This window comes from Stenella coeruleoalba (assembly GCF_951394435.1).
Source record: "Stenella coeruleoalba genome assembly, chromosome: 5".
Lineage (NCBI taxonomy): Eukaryota > Metazoa > Chordata > Mammalia > Artiodactyla > Delphinidae > Stenella > Stenella coeruleoalba.
The window spans coordinates 37007782-37024162 of NC_137150.1; the positions used below are offsets into that span (position 1 = coordinate 37007782).

Consider the following 16381-nt stretch of genomic DNA (forward strand, 5'->3'; position numbering starts at 1 on the left):
ACAGAAGGCAAGACTGGCCCTGAGACTCATTTCTAGGAGTGACCCTCTGTCTGGCTTTGTTACCTGTCACACCATTCCAGTCACCCTTCCTTCCAGCACCTTCCTGGGAGGGCTGGTTGGCTGCCCTGGTCCTGCTGGTGGATGGGCTGCCCCTGATGCCACCCATGTCTCAGTTTGAGCTCTTAGAGGGTAGAAACTGAGGCTGATTCCATCATCCCTGGAAAGCACGGGATCAGCACTCCTCTCCTTCATTTGTGTGTCCAAAGATTTCACAAGATGTGCCAGACGGCATGCTGGGGAAACAGGAGAAAAAACACATCAGAGCACCAGTGGCCACCCTCACACAGCCCACAAGTGGGGAGGCGGGGAGGGGGCAGTGACCTGATTCCCAGGCAAAATGAGATCCTTGGGCTGTGTGCCCCCAGAGGACACCTTGCATTTATGTTTGCTGGTGATAGCTTATTAGTCTGACTTATTACCTGCTTGATTATCAGTTCAGAACACATGCCTAGATCAGAGAAGCTGCTTATATATGCTCATTTATAGAATGAATGAATGAATGAATGAATCACAGTGTGACCAGGGCTCTGAGAGGAATATGAGGTGCATGTGAACACATATGAGGGCCGCCTAAGAGGAGATCATGGAAGGATTCCTGGGGCAAGAAATATCTGAGCTGAGTATGAAAGGATGAATAGGGTAGGATAGAGCCAGGTCAAAGAGAAAACAAGGAAAAAAGCAGTTTAGCAATAATAGAGGTAGAGAGACAGAGAGATAGAGGTATAGGACACAGAAATGGCACAGGTGAGGAAGCAACCACCTCTTCTGGGGAATGAGGAAAGTGCTGATAGGGGCGGTGGGGTTTTGAAGGATGAATAGGAATCTGTCAGGTGGATAAGAAAAAAAAGCCACAGGCATTCCTTTTAAAGAAATTTCCTACTTACCCTTCACTCAGATCTAGGTTTGATGGTTACTTTCCTGACATCCACGTCTAGACAGAGGCTTCCTGTTAGTTCTCATCACAACCCCTCTTACCAGGATGTGGTATTTTTCTGTCTTCCCCACTGGACTGGGAGCTCCAGGAAAAAGACACCGTTATTATTATTTGCCATTTTGACCCCACCATCTGGCATGGCTCTGAAAAATTATGGGGCTCAATAAGTATTTTCTAAATGAATTGATAAATAAATTTCAGGAAGAGAAGCCTGGGGGTCTAAACCAGCATGGCCTGGAGAAGGAACTATGTGGGAGAGAAAATGATGAGAGATGACTTTGGGAAGATTATGAATAACGTTGGAAGCCATGCCACGAAGCTTGGAATGTATCTGTTTTGTGATGAGGAGTCGCTGAAATATTTCACTCCAGGTGTTGCTTGGCCAGATGCATTTTAGGAAGCTCACTCTGGGCGTTGTGGTCACACTGCAGACAGCAAATTCGAGAGGACTGGGAATAGAGGCAAGGAGACAGGCTGCAAACGACTCAAATATTCTCACTTTTACAGAAGATTAAATGTAACAGTTAATTGCCCACTAACTGTCAGCCCAGTTGATCACACTGTGAGCGTATACACACATCCTGCGCAGAATATGTAGGGGGACTGTGAGGTAAATGAGGCTTGACCAAATTAGCAAAAGACTGGTAAAATACAAAAGGAAGTGTTTTTAAAAGCATAAAATATCTGAAGTAAAGAACTAACATAGGTGTCAGTGTAGTAAACTACAAAGTTTCAGAGATTGGGTTAAAAAAAAAAAGTTCCTAGATACCTTCTTTAAGGAAGAGGATGGAGATAAATGGAAAATTTTTAAACAGGCAAATAAAAATCAGACAAATATGAACCAAAAGTAAGTGAAATGTGGGTGTAAATGAAATAAACAAAGTGGGGGGTGGGATGGATTGGAAGATTGGGATTTATATATATACACTACTATGTATAAAATAGATAGCTAATGAGAACAGACTGTATAGCACAGGGAACTCTACTCAGTGCTCTGTGATGACCTAAATCGGAAGAAACTCCAAGGAAGAGGGGTTATATGTATACGTATAGCTGATTCACTTTGCTGTACAGCAGAAACTAACACAACATTGTAAAGCAACTATACTCCAATAAAAAAAAAAAAGTAGAATTCAAGCAAAGAGAAGATGCAGTAATGAGAGATGATAATCAATGGAGTGAGGGCCCTGAGAAGGAGCAAGGAGATGGGATCAGCAGAGAAACAGCCTTGGAAAGAAAAGGGACATTCTTCCACAGGGACAGGAATAAAGGAGGAAAGGATGGGTGTTGTCTTATTCTGTGCTCCCTTACCTCGGAAGCCAGTGTTGAGCACACGCCCACCTGAGGGTGAGGGAGGTGGGCTGTTCTCATACCAGAGGCAGCTGGAAGCCCACATGGAAATGGGCAGTCACGTCTGATAGTTTGATAGCTTTGGTAGCAGGAAGTAGAGGGGTTTACATTTTATTTCTTTTATGTTCTCTGTGAAGCAGGAGGCAGGTTTATCTGGTGACATTAAAGAAGGAGGAGGTAGGACTGAGGTTGAGAAAAGTAGGGCAGGTTTGAAATCCAAACGGGGTGGGGGGAATGATTAAAAAGCAGAGGACTGGTGGGCTCTCTGTGTAGTTACTGTAGATCAAGAATTTACGATGCATGTTTCTCTGCAGTCCGTGATTTTCTCCAACACAGCTCAGCATCTTGGTTATAGGTGATGAGCAGCTGGACAGTCAGACGCATCCAGGTGTGAACTTTTGCCAGGCGGGTGAAATGAAGGAACAGTGAAGTAATGGAGCTGAGAATAGGGCAAGAGAATCTTCTAAATGGTGAACCACGTCATCCAGCTAGCCTAAGCTCCCTGGTTAAGGAAGGAATTGAAGTCAGAATAGATAGACTGGAGGAAGGTAAAGAGTTTGAGGACAACATGTGTGGGGATGTACCTACACAAAATCTGCAAGAGTGACAGCTTGTAGCATGCGAGGGCTTATGACCTGGTCATTAATGCATATATTTGGAATACAAATGAGGCACACCTCCACCCAAGTTCTCTTGTGTGCAAGTTCAGTTCTATTTTTCATGGCACTGTTGTGGTCTTCTGTTTCCACCCCATCAACCTTTACTATGGTTTCTTCTGATAGTCATTGCCTACATTTTCTGAAACTGAGTTTTATACTTGAGAGTTCGCAAATTCCAGGGTGTGCTAAATGTCTGTAGTTTCAGTACCAGTGTGACTTTAAAAAGACTGAGCACTTTATTCGGACACTTTAGTGGCTGCTGTGTTGCCCTTCCAGTTGAGCCACTGGAGACAGACATAAGGAAAAGACAGTGGACTCTCAACTACCTCTGATAAGAGAGGGGACAGTGACACAGAAAACTGAACATGCATTTACGTTTGTCTTTGGAGTGAACTTTGTATTTCTTTTGAATACGGGTGCCATAGACATGAAAACCTGTTAGTGAAAAATCAAGAGTTGTCTTAGAGGTAATAAAACATGTAGGAACAGTATAATGATCTCATAGCCCATCTCTGACTAGGCTTCAGCGAAGCTTTCAACTTTCCATAATGAAGTAATCATTCTATATGGCACCAGTGGGAGAAATTCCACCCTGACCCCATCAAACTGATGTGTCTAACTTGTACCCTATTCTGTTAGGATTGGTGGTCCTTGTAATCTTGTCCCAGAAAACAGGACTGCTGATGCTCTTTTTTATTCCACCCTTTTTTATTTCCACTAAGCTATTTTTGCTGCAGTCATTTACTGCCCCCGGGATTTTTGCAGAAGATTAATAGTACTAATAAAATGAAGGGCAAAGTGCCAAAGAGAGCATCTTGAAAGAATAGTCTGTAACCCTTTATGTGTTCAGGGCTAAAGACTCTAAAAAGGCAACTTCCACCTTCTTTGTTGAATTGTTCTTCAGCCTCTGGGCCCAGTACGTAATGTCTCTCTCCCTACCACTCTGGGGCTTCCCATCAAACTGGGAGCTTGCAGAGGGATTAAGTTCATTCAGTGACATCCTGACTGCTGCCTAGACCAGTTTTCAACCAGTACAGTTGCATGGGAGCTTTTAAAAAATACCTGTGCCTGGGCACTTCCTCAGATCAACCAGACTAGAATATCTGGGGTGGGGCAGGGCATCAGCTCCCAAGTGGTCCTACTAACTGGGCCAGAGTTGAGGATAGCTGGCCGGCTCGCCACCTGAGTTACTTGCTCATCAGATGGCTGGGTCCACCATGGAGGCTTTGAGCACTTAAGAGATTTGGATTCCCAGGCAGCATGCAGGAGGCACAACCAGAGAACAAGACGGATGCCACTTCTGGTGCCCAATGAAGAAACAAGTACCAGGTGGGGTGTTTGTCTTTCATCTAGCTTTAGTCCAATTGAAACTCAGAATTTAGCAGCATTTTTGACGTTTTAGTCTATTCATCACTCTCCGTGTGTCACTTCAGAATGATCTGTAATAAATAATAAATCTTCCTGAGCTTTGTTGAGATGAGTAGACTGTTAGAATTGGTGCATTCCAATGTTGACTTTGGCTTTCACTGCCATCTCAGGAAAAGTCATTTATCTTCCTGTGGAACTTCTGCTGCTTCAAATAGTATCTCTCGGGAAGATAAGAAGGAAAGTAACATTTAGTGAGCACCTGTTGTATGCTCGGTACTGTACTAGACACTTGGCATATACTACTGAAATTGTTAAGGGTGTGGACTGTGGAGTCACTCTGCCTGGGCTCACATCCCGGCTCAACCACCCCCTCCCCCTCCCCAGCAAATAAACTCAAATCAGAGTGGTCATGAGTTCCAAATGAGATCATGTCTATAAAGTGTAGCACAGCGCCTGGCACAACGTAAGTTCTCCAAAAAGTGTTCACCGTTGTCTCGTTTAGTTCTCACAGCAATACTGGAGTAGGTATCAGTGTCTATTTTAGAGATGAACCAGGTCTCAAAGGTGAACCTATTTAGCCACAGACATAATGATCCTCAGGTGTATCTGAAAGAAAATGAAAATACCTACCCTTCATGATTTTTTGAAAAATAAGAGATGATTTTAGAATGTGTTGCATAGGACACGTGAGATAGTTGATCTGCAAAACTCAAATCTATGCTAGGTGTTGGAGAGGCAGTGACGAACAAGACAGAGAGATCCCCTGTCCTTGGGGAGGGTAGGCTGAGCTCTCCACCCAGCCTTCAGGAATCATGAGGGGTTGTACACACCCAACTTTTTGGTAGCACACTCTTCACTGCCGTTAGGTACTCTTTTTCTTTCCTAGTTAACAGCAGGTTCTGATTTCTTCATAGTGAGTGATCCTTAAGGTTCTTGACTAACCACAAAATGAGCAAAGATGGAGAGTCACCAGGAGGTTATCTTTGCTGCCCCAGCAGTTCCTTCTGGGCACACCCTCCCTTGCTTCCCCAAATCAGGGCCCCTGGTGCTAGCAGAAGAAGAAATAGAGGCCATCACTGCTTTAAGATGGCAAAGGCAAGTGTTATCTCTACCATAATGACTCCCTAGATCCAGGCCAAGCTGCCAGCCACCCTTCAGAATGTTCTCTCACTGTGTATATCATTGTGGTGGCTGATGGGTACCCAGGTCACAAACTCATATAAAGGCCACAGATGGATTTATTCATATTTGCTCATTTCCAAGCAATGAATTAATGAAAAGAAAATCAGCAGGCAATTAAAGAGTTTATTGAGCACTACTTCTCTGAGGATCACTTCTTCTCTGCTGTTCTTGAATGCATTCATTCAAACACTTAATAAGCCCCTCCTATGTACCAGGTTTTATGTAGTCTCTGGGGATACAGAGATTATCCCAAGATGTTAGTAGTTTTGAAAATGTCTCAAGAAGGGCTGTCCTCTGTGTTTGAGAACAATCCAAAGTATTGTTGACATAGCAGTATATTTTTTATATTTTTGATGCCTCTGGTTATCTACATTTAACTTTCTATATAGCAAGTTAGGAAATTTCATTCCAACCTGTAAAATCGGACTATGTGTTTATAATAGTGCCATTGCCTCAGTGCCAAAGCCTGGGGCACCAGTGTCCAAATTAGGCTGCCAGGAGCTGTTCTGGGCTTCTTCCATACCACAATTAAACTTTCAGTATAATATAAAATATCATTTCAAAGGTGAGTGACTCTATGTAGAATTTGAATTAAACAGGATCTCCTAAAACTAAAGATATACCAACATGGTTTTATGATTTAGTATTGCTCTGTTTTCTTCAACGTGATCAACTTCTACATACATTCACTGAAAGAGGAAGGCCTTTGTAGCTTAGTTAGAAATAGAGAAAGAGTGCATTAAAAATTTCATGCAAAGTTCTATGGAAAATGCTAAAATACCTCCTAATTTTAATCTATAATGTCGTTTTCCTAATTTTCCATTAGGAAAACGACATTATAGATTAAAAAGAAAAAGCTGAAATCATTAACAGCTACAGATAAAATAAGCTAATCTTTGTATGTAAATATATAAATCCACAGGGAAACATGGGAATTGGGTTAATTTGGGTGTAATAGGGTTGGGAACTTTTTAAAATCTTTAGCTTTTTGCTAAATTATCCCTTACATATTTCCTCAGTTTTAATTTCTCTACATTTCAAAAACTTCTTAGTCAAAAAGTATGTGAAGCACTTTGTATTCCAACTTTGAGTTTTCATTAGTGATATTTAATACAATAAACATGATGAAACTCACAGCACAAGAGGGAGAATTTGAAAGGACTGTTAAAAAATTTTTTCATTCTTTTTCACAATGTATTATCCCTATCTTGTTTTCACTAAGTAAGTTTCTTTGCCTCGCCATGGAATTAAAATTTATTTCCCAGTATATCTTGATAGTCCTATGAGCACAAACTGTTTTTTATGTACAGCTACACCAGAGTTATTCAAAATTATTACTGTTTGGGGAAGAATAACTCACTGAACTATCAAAGAAATATATCCCTGCACAAAGATAAAGATTTGCCGTGAACTTTTTAAAGATAAAAGTAAGTGTAAAGGAGGTCATCTTGACTTTCAAACTTCTTGACAGTACTGTTTTTCCAGAGAGTTCTTATTCATAGTAACTTACTATGGAAAGACAAGAGATAAAGCCAAAAATAAAAATATGTATTTGAGCACATACTGTGTTTCAGGTCCCATGTTAGGAGTTCACAGAAAAAGAAAAAAATATATATGTATATATATACTTTCAACCTTAATGATAGATTCCATTTTAGAATAAGATATTGAAAATATCTGAATTTGTTTAAAAAAACAGAAGTTGCCATTTAGTCCTAGTATCCCATAGTGTCTAATTTTATTCCAACAGTGTTATTTCACTTATGTTAAATATTCTGTACATTTCTTTTTTTTAATTGAAGTATAGTTGACTTACAATATTATATTAGTTTTGGGTGTACAACATAGGGATTCAATATTTTTATAGATTATACCCCATTTAAAGTCATTATAAAATATTGGCCATAGTCCCTGTGCTGTACAATATATCTGTGTAGCTTATTTATTACATACATAATGGTTTGTACCTCTTAATCCCCTACCCCTCTCTTGCCCCTCCTTTTTCTCCCCTCCCCACTGGTAACCACTAGTTGGTTCTCTATATCTGTGAGTCTGTTTCTGTTCTGTTATATTCATTTGTTTGTTTTATTTTTTAGATTCCACATATAAGTGATAAAATACAGTATTTGTCTTTCTCTGTCCTACTTATTTCATTCAACATAATGCCCGCCAAGTCTATCCATGTTACTGCAGATGGCAAAATTTCATTCTTTTTTATGGCTGAGTAGTACTCCATTTGTGTGTGCATGTGTGTGTGTACACACACACATACACCACATCTTCTTTATCCATTCATCTGTTGATGGACACTTAGGTTGCTTCCATATCTTGGCTCTTGTAAATAATGCTGCTGTGAACATTGGGGTGCATATATTTTTCTGAATTAGTGTTTTCATTTTCTTTGGATATATACCCAGGAGTGGAATTGCTGGTTCATATAGTAGTTCTATTTCCAGCTTTTTGAGGAGCCTACATGCTGTTTTCCACAGTGGATGTACCAATTTACATTTTCACCAACAGTGTGCTAGGGTTCTCTTTTCTCCACATCCTTGCCAACGTTTTTTATTTATTGTCCTTTGGCAATAGTCATTCCGACAGGTGTGAAGTGTGAAGTGGTATCTCATTGTGGTTTTGATTTGCATTTCCCTGATGATTAGTAATGCTCAGCATCTTTTCATGTGCCTATTGGCTATCTGTATGTCTTCTTTGGGAAAATATTCAGGTCTCCTGCCCATTTTGTAGTCAGGTTATTTGTTTTTCAGGGTTTTCTTTATAGTGAGTTGTATGAACTGTTTATATATTTTGGATATTAACCCCTTATCGGTCATATCATTTGCAAATATTTTTTCCCATTCTGTAGGTTTTTTCGTTTTGTTGATGGTTTCCTTTGCTGTGCAAAAGCTTTTAAGTTTAATTAGGTTCCGTTGTTTATTTTTCCTTTTGTTTCCTTTGCCTGAGGAGACAGATCCAAGAAAACATTGCTAAGACTTATGTCAGAAAGTGTTCTGCCTATGCTTTCTTCTAGGAGTTTTATGGTTTCTGGTCTTACATTTAGGTCTTTAATCCATTTTGAATCTATTTTTTTATGTGGCCTGAGAAAATGTTCTGATTTTGTTCTTTTACATGTCCAGCTGTCCAGTTTTCCCAGCACCACTATTCTGTTCATTTCTTATAGGAGTGCTTCCAAAGAACAAAATGAATAAGGCACCTTGATGATGCATGCTGGTTATAAGTGCCCTGGAAACTTTGTTGTAAGAAATAATTTTCAACATGTAAATATTAGTACGATAAAACATGAGAAATTTGATCAAGAAACTTAGGACAAAGTATTAACAAAATGTAAACAGTGCCTCTGCCTCTTTTTCATGTTCAGGAAATAGGAAGAGTTGTAATTTGTTAGAATCCTTGTTTATCAATGGATTTCCCAGTAAAGCAATACGGATTTTTTTTTTAAACTTTTGCTTCTTATTATAAAAGTAGTAATATTCATTCCAATCGTGTGGGCAGAAAATTAAAACACCCTAGGAAGAAAAACTCATCAAAGAATTTTTTGGCTTTATTTTATTTAAACTTTTCATAACAGGCTAAAGGTGCTAAATCAACCAATTCAGGAGTCACACCTACATGAGGAAATGTAAGAAGCTCTAGCCATGGATTTACATTACTGTGTATCATTAATTCTAACATCTGAATTTGGGCAGTGGGTCATTGCTTTCTGGGGGAAGATTTAAGGCAGTGAAATTTCATTCCTATGCTATGTGCGCAGCAGCTCCTCAGGGGACTGTCAACCCTGGCATTCTGCTTTATAGAACAAAACTGCCTCTTCTAAACTTCTCCCCCAATCCTTCATCCTACTTCTGTTACTACACTGCCTTGTCTTTAAACTTTACTGATCAGATTAATGGAGAAACAGAACAAAGTGGCTCCAGGTAGATTTGCCCTGAAACAAATCTTAAGACAAAATGGAGCTAGCAGTATCCCTCGGAATTAAAAGTACATAAAACTTTAAGTCAAAGAAAGAAGGAAAATATCAAATATTTGTACATTCTCTATAAGGATCACGAAGGATGTAATGTCAGTCCTAGAAGCTTAACCCTCAAAACCGCCAGCCTTCAGACAAGTATTAGAAGAAGGTCCACAGGCTTTTCTGGAAGACCCAGCCAGCCAGCTCTACGTTGGCCTTGCCTAATCTAAGACCAGGCTCCCCTCTGCCACTGCCTTGCCCACCGGTACACTCTGCTCCTTCATACACCCAAGAATACACCCAAGAATTCCTTCAATGACAGGTACATCTCATTATGATTCCACTCTCAGTCCTGGCTCTTAAGGGTTTGAGAGCTTAAAGCCCAGGAGGGCTCTGTGCATGAGGTCTCATGGGAAGACAAGATAAAACCTGTCCACAGGTGGAAATGGGAGAATCTGGGAGCAGGGAGGTGGCCCAGAGGAGTGGCCTGTTCTTCATCCATAGACAAGGAAGTTTGTGGGCAGAAACAGATGTAAAGCTTATCATAAGGAAGGTTCAGTCAGGAGGCATTTGGCAGAGGGAAGAAAGTGGGAAGATTCGTGAAAGCAAGATATTGTTACAAGCATTCAGAGCAAACGCTAGGCCATACCATTTGGGCTGGAGCAGAATATGTGGGGGAGATGGGGAGGCATCATTACCAGAAAACAGCATGAGGCTGGAGGAGACCACGGCCATGGAGATCCCACCACTAACCACCTGTGGAAAGTCATTTCTCTACCACTTCACTTCCTCATCTTTATATACACGGAATTCCTCAGGTCTTGCAGAGTTGCCTGTGAATGAGTATACTACTTGCACTTCCCTCGCCTGAGAGCCCACTTTTATTCTGCATGGCCTTTACCACTTCCTTGCCTAGTTGCATTGCTATTTCAAGCTCTTTTATAAAGTGCAGGTGTGAAAGCAGCCCTTCATTGCCCCCCTCCCTGCCCAGAGTTTAAATAGTATTATTGGCTCTTGCAAGAAAAGGTAACCAAAGTAAAACAGGCTGTTATCACTCCTGTTATCTCAGGCCAGATGCTCATTAGCAATACACTAGTAGCCAAAAAACGAGAGACCAGACTGCAGCTTGGATCCAAAAATAAGCGCCAGGCTCGGTGGAAAACAAATACAAACCAGATATAAGAAAGAATGCTTTGTCTGTACCATTTGAAAAAGATAGAGCCTTGAGCTATGTCCCACATGCCCAGACATAGGTCTACATCCAGTTCATCTACCATGGCCACAATGGGGTTGCTCAGAATGTTGTTTTGCTACTTAGCCACTCACTCTGCTGCATCCCCAGCAGGAGGACAGCTCCATTCCATACCCTTCAAGAGGGCACCAAGGGCAATAAGCCAATTTCTTCACCTCTGTCATCTGTCTGTACATCTCAATACCATTTTCTGAGACTTTCTCTCAGGCCAGATTTCTAGGTATCTGCTTTCTGTTTGTTTTGTTTTGATCCTGCATCAATATGAACATTAAGGTAACTGCAACTCACCTATCTTACTGAAAGAACAGCAATCTTTCCATAACATACTGTGATTAAGAGTGTGACATTGGTTAAATCCTGGCTCCAACTCCACCAATTACTAGTTACTTGGACTCTGGGCAAGTAACTTAACCTCTGAAAATGGAAATGGTGAAGTAACAGCTGAGTATAAGAATTAGAAAGGCAAGTCAGAGTGTAAAGAAAAGGAAGAGGTACTAAAATATCAGTATGTGAAGAATCTAGAACTGTGGTCCTCCAGTTAGTCTTCGACAAAAGAGGCAAGAGCATACAATGGGGAAAAGAGAGTCTCTTCAGCAAGTGATGTTGGGAAAGTTGGGCAGCCACATGTAAATCAGTGAAGCTAGAACACACCCTCACACCATATACAAAAATAAATTCAAAATGGCTTAAAGACTTAAATATAAGACAATACACCATAAAACTCCTGGAAGAGAACATAGGCAAAACATTTTCTGACATAAATCGTACCAGTGTTTTTAGGTCAGTCTCCCAGGTCAATAGAAATAAAAGCAAAAATAAACAAATGGGACCTAATCAAACTTATAAACCTTTGCACAACAAAGGAAACCATAAACAAAATGGAAAGACATTCTACGGACTGGGAGAAATATTTGCAGATGAAGTGACCAACAAGGGCTTAATTTCCAAAATATACAAACAGCTCCTACAATGCAATAACAACAACAACAAAACAAACAACCCAATCGAAAAATGGGCAGAAGAACTAAGTAGACATTTCTCCAAAGAAGACATACAGATGGACAATAGGCACATGAAAAGATGCTCATCATCGATAATTATTAGAGAAATGTGAATCAAAACTACAACAAGGTACCACCTCCCACCAGTCAGAATGGCCATCATTAAAAAGTCTACAAATAATAAATGCTGGAGAGGGTGTGGAGAAAAGGGAACCCTCTTACACTGTTGGTGGGAATGTAAATTGGTGCACCCACTATGGAGAACAGTATGGAGTTTCCTCAAAAAACGAAAAATAGAGTTGCCATATGATCTAGCAATCCCACTCCTGGGCATATACCCAGACAAAACTGTAATTAAAAAAGATGCATGCACCCCTATCTTCATAGCAGCACTGTTGACAATAGCCAAGACATGGAAACAACCTAAATGTCCATCAACAGATGAATGGATAAAGAAGATGTGATATAGATAGATATAGATATAGATACATATATATATATATATATATATACACAATGGACTGTTACTCAACCATTTAAAAGAACGACATAATGCCATGATGCTGGGGGTCCTGTTCCCAGAGTTTCTGATTTAACTGATCTGATGAGGGACCAGGTCATTGAAAGCTCCCCACTATATTCAAATGTGCAGCCAGGCTTGAAAACCTCTGATCCAATGTAGTGAATCAGGGAAACAACCAACATGTTCTCATCGTAGAGACATTTCTTACAGGGCTGGACGCCTGAGTTTTTTTGTTTTGTTTATTTTCCTTACTTTTTCGGCTGCGTCGGGTCTTAGTTGTGGCACACAGGATCTTCATTGAGGCACGTGGGATCTTTTGTCGCAGCTCACAGGCTTCTCTCTAGTTGTGACGCGCGGGCTCCAGGGCACATGGGCTCTGTAGTTTGCAGCACGCGGGCTCTCTTGTTGAGGTGCACGAGATCAATAGTTGTGGAGCACAGGCTTGGTTGCCCTGTGGCATGTGGGATCTCAGTTCCCCGACCAGGGATCGAACCCACATCCCTTGCATTGGAAGGCGGATTCTTTACCACTGGACTACCAGGGGGAAGTCCCTGGACACCCAAATTTTTAAAGTGTTTATTTACTGATTCAGCGAATGATTATTAAACACCTACTATGTGCCAGGCTTCACTTCAGTGGCTAGAATTAAAGATTTAGATTAAACCTGGTCCCTCCCCTCAGGAGATGCAGTCCGGTGAACAAGTCATATGTGAAAAAAAAATTATGTAGTTACAATGTGATATGGTTGGTGTGGTAATAATGCTTTGTTCAAAGTGGTAGAATGGTATGAGTTCTTCACCCTTCAAAGCCCAGCCACAGAATCACAAAATCATAGAGATGAAGGAAGCTTAAGGTCCCTAATTTTGTGTGTGAGGAAACTTGAAATCAAGAAGTTGAGACTTCCCTAGGGTCATAGGGTTAATGGAACAGAGACCTACAGGAGAGGAAGTGTTCAGGAACTGGTCCAGCAGCACTGGACTCTGAGGCTGAAGTTCTGGGTCCTGAGGAATAAGTAGGATTTGGATGTAAGGTCATGGGGAAGGGTTCCATTCTCAGAAGACTCAACCCAGAGCTAAGAGGGGAAGTGCACACAGTGCACTTGGAATGTGCAAGGAATGCCCTGGCCCTGGTGTCAGGTAGTGGCCAACAGCTTAGCACTTCGTCCTCCAAGTCAACACTGATTTGGGCTACACTCTGTTTCCTGCTTTCCATGGAAATTGGGGGGATGCTCTACACTCTGTTTCCTGCTTTCCATGAAATTTGGGGGGATGCTCCCACCCCCAGTTCTACCTCTCTCTGGGAATAATTCTATTAAAATGAGATGGTGAACACATTAATTTTGTGCAGTGTGTAGTCTAAGTTCACTGAGATCTGGGGTTTGAATCTCCAACCTTAAAATCTTCAGTGACGTAACAGATGAATAACTCTAAACACCAGTAGATTAAATACCTCTCGATCATTTGGTCAGCCTTGACTACATTAACCTGGAGTCAATGTGTGCTCTATTTACCAAACTTAAAAATTGTTAAATCCAGAGTGAAGTGTGTTGAATTGGCTCTCTATTCTCCCCTGCTTCTGACCTTGATGTTGTACTTGAAGTCTCACCTTCTCTCACACCCTACATCCTTTTAATCAGCAAATCTTATTGCCTCTCCTTCAAAATCTATCAGAAACTCAAGCACTTCTGACCATCCTCACTACCACCACCTCAGACCAAACCACTGTCATGTCTCACCTGCATTTACCGCGACAGCCTCCTCACTGGTGCTGGTGCTGCAGCCTCAGCCTCAGAGGTGTGCCGTCAACACCACAGCAGAGGTTCCTTTTCAGAGAGTGTCAGACTGTGTCACCTCTCTATTTAAAACTCCTCTCCAAGGTCCTTCTTATGATTGACATCACCCCATACAATCTGTTCCCCATTACCCCTCAGACCTCATCTCTTCTCTGGCCACACTGGCTTCCTCATTGACCTTGAACATGCCAAGTAAGCCCCCTCCACATTGTTTTCCCCATTTTCCCCGTTGAAACGTTCTTCCCCAAGGTAACTGCATGGCAAGCTCCTTTACTTTCTTTGGGTCTTTTCTCAAAAGCCACTTCCATTGTGAACCTTATCTGGCCACCCCATCTAAAATCTCAGCCCCATCCCCTGGCATTTTACCTACTGTAGCCCACCTTATAAACATGACTTTCTTTAACACTCATCAATCAACTGCATTTTATATTTTATTTATTGATGAGATTAACATTCATAAATAAACACTATGTATTTAACTTATTTTTCTTATTATTTATTATTATTTTGTCTTTCCTCTTAAATCTGCTCCATGAGGGGAGAAATAATTTTCTCACTGTTGTATCCTGATAATTTAAGTACAAGGCCTGGCACATGGTAGACTCAAATAAATACTTGTTTAATAAAAGAATGAAGAAAAGTTAACTGTGGCATAATAAATATTATAATTGCATTTTTATATTGCCTTCTTGATAGTTATAAAAAATATATCCAAAACATAAACAAGTCAAAATACAGTATAGAAAAAGAAATCACCAAATCTATAAACCTAAAATGATCCAAACCCTAATTGAGGGACATTCTATCAAGTACTTGATCAGTGCTCTTCAAAAGTGTCAGACAAGGAAAGACTGAGGACTGTCACAGATCGGAGGACACTAAGGAGACATGAACATGAAATGCAGTGTTGGGTCCTGCCTAGGATCCTGGAACAGAAAAAAAGGACAATGAAATTCAAAACAAAGTCTGTAGTTTAGTTAACTAGTACTGTACTAGTGTTCATTTCCCGGTTTTGATAATTGCACTATGGTGATGTGAGATGTTAAGGGGCCAGGGAGGTAGCCTACCTGCACAAACATTATTACTTCTGAATATCTAAATATGTCTTCATACAGGCAAGAGGATCATTTAAATGATATGCATGTTTCCTTATGCTTAGCAGTTACCCTGTAAACCACCACCAAGGTAATTAAGTAACCAAGATAGGTATGTGTGTGTGTGTGTCAGGGTAGTTTTCTTTTTCTTTTTATGTTTCACCGATCATTTTCTATGCCCTGGTAGGTGTAGGCCAAGGGCCTCAAACAGAGGTTTTCAAAGCATATATTCCTTGGTACATGAAGGAGTTTCAACAGAAGACACAATAACAGTTCAAAGTTCTCTTTATACTCCCTCTGCTTTTAGAAGGTTAGAAATAACAAGTGTCAGTTAAGTAAAATGATCTTCTAAATGACATCCCGCTAATTTGAGATTTCACAGTGAAATAATCATATGCCATCCTATGTCTCAAGCAGGCGTGTTCTCATTAGAGGGAGAAAAACGATCAAGAAAACTGCCACCAAAGGTTTTTGAGAATTGTGTTAATTAATAAACCACCTTACATCTTGTGGAGGGAGGTAGTAGAGATAAAATCATACAAGCAGAGTTCCCTTGTCTGGAAAGCTGCCACTTGATCCCTCTCCATCCTGAGGGAATATGTCCCATTTTTAAGTGGCAACTCATCCTCATGGGTGGCGGTGCACCCTGCCTACACTGTGCCCTCACCCCCCCACCCCCAGGCCTTGCAGCCAGGGAGAAGGACCTTCCACCTGCCCTTCTCCAGGAGGGGGCACTGCTGCGTGGGTACCAGAGGATGAGGAGAAACACATCAGTCTCATAGGGACTAGAACTGAAGACTATTGATGAGTATTTTTCATGTTTCTATAAATCAAAATAAATGTTTATTTGGTGGGAAACTATCCCAGTATTTTGTACATTAATGATAGTCAAAAAGCCAATTCAATTCAATTTAACCAGATAATTACCAACCATCTACTAAGGACTCACTTTCATTCTACGGCTGTGGAGGTAAGAAGATAAATTAAGTAAAACCCTAACCCTCAGATAGCTTACTCTCTAGTAAAGGATATAAAGTTTGAGTAACTATAAAAAGATATAAATAACAAATGTCTAAAGGGCCAGGGATGTATCCTACCTAAACAAAGTAAGCTGAATGGAAGAATGACAAAATCCCCAAAAGGAACCAAACTCTTCATTTTTACTACATTATGGTGTAGGCATATAACTTAATGTAAATATA

General features: G+C 40.7%; 1 protein-coding gene across 6 annotated transcripts in view; it reads left to right on the top strand.

The window, feature by feature from the left end:
• Positions 1-16381, top strand: part of KCNAB1 (potassium voltage-gated channel subfamily A regulatory beta subunit 1) — a 508411-nt gene that overhangs the window by 406901 nt on the left and 85129 nt on the right. The window lies entirely within an intron of this gene.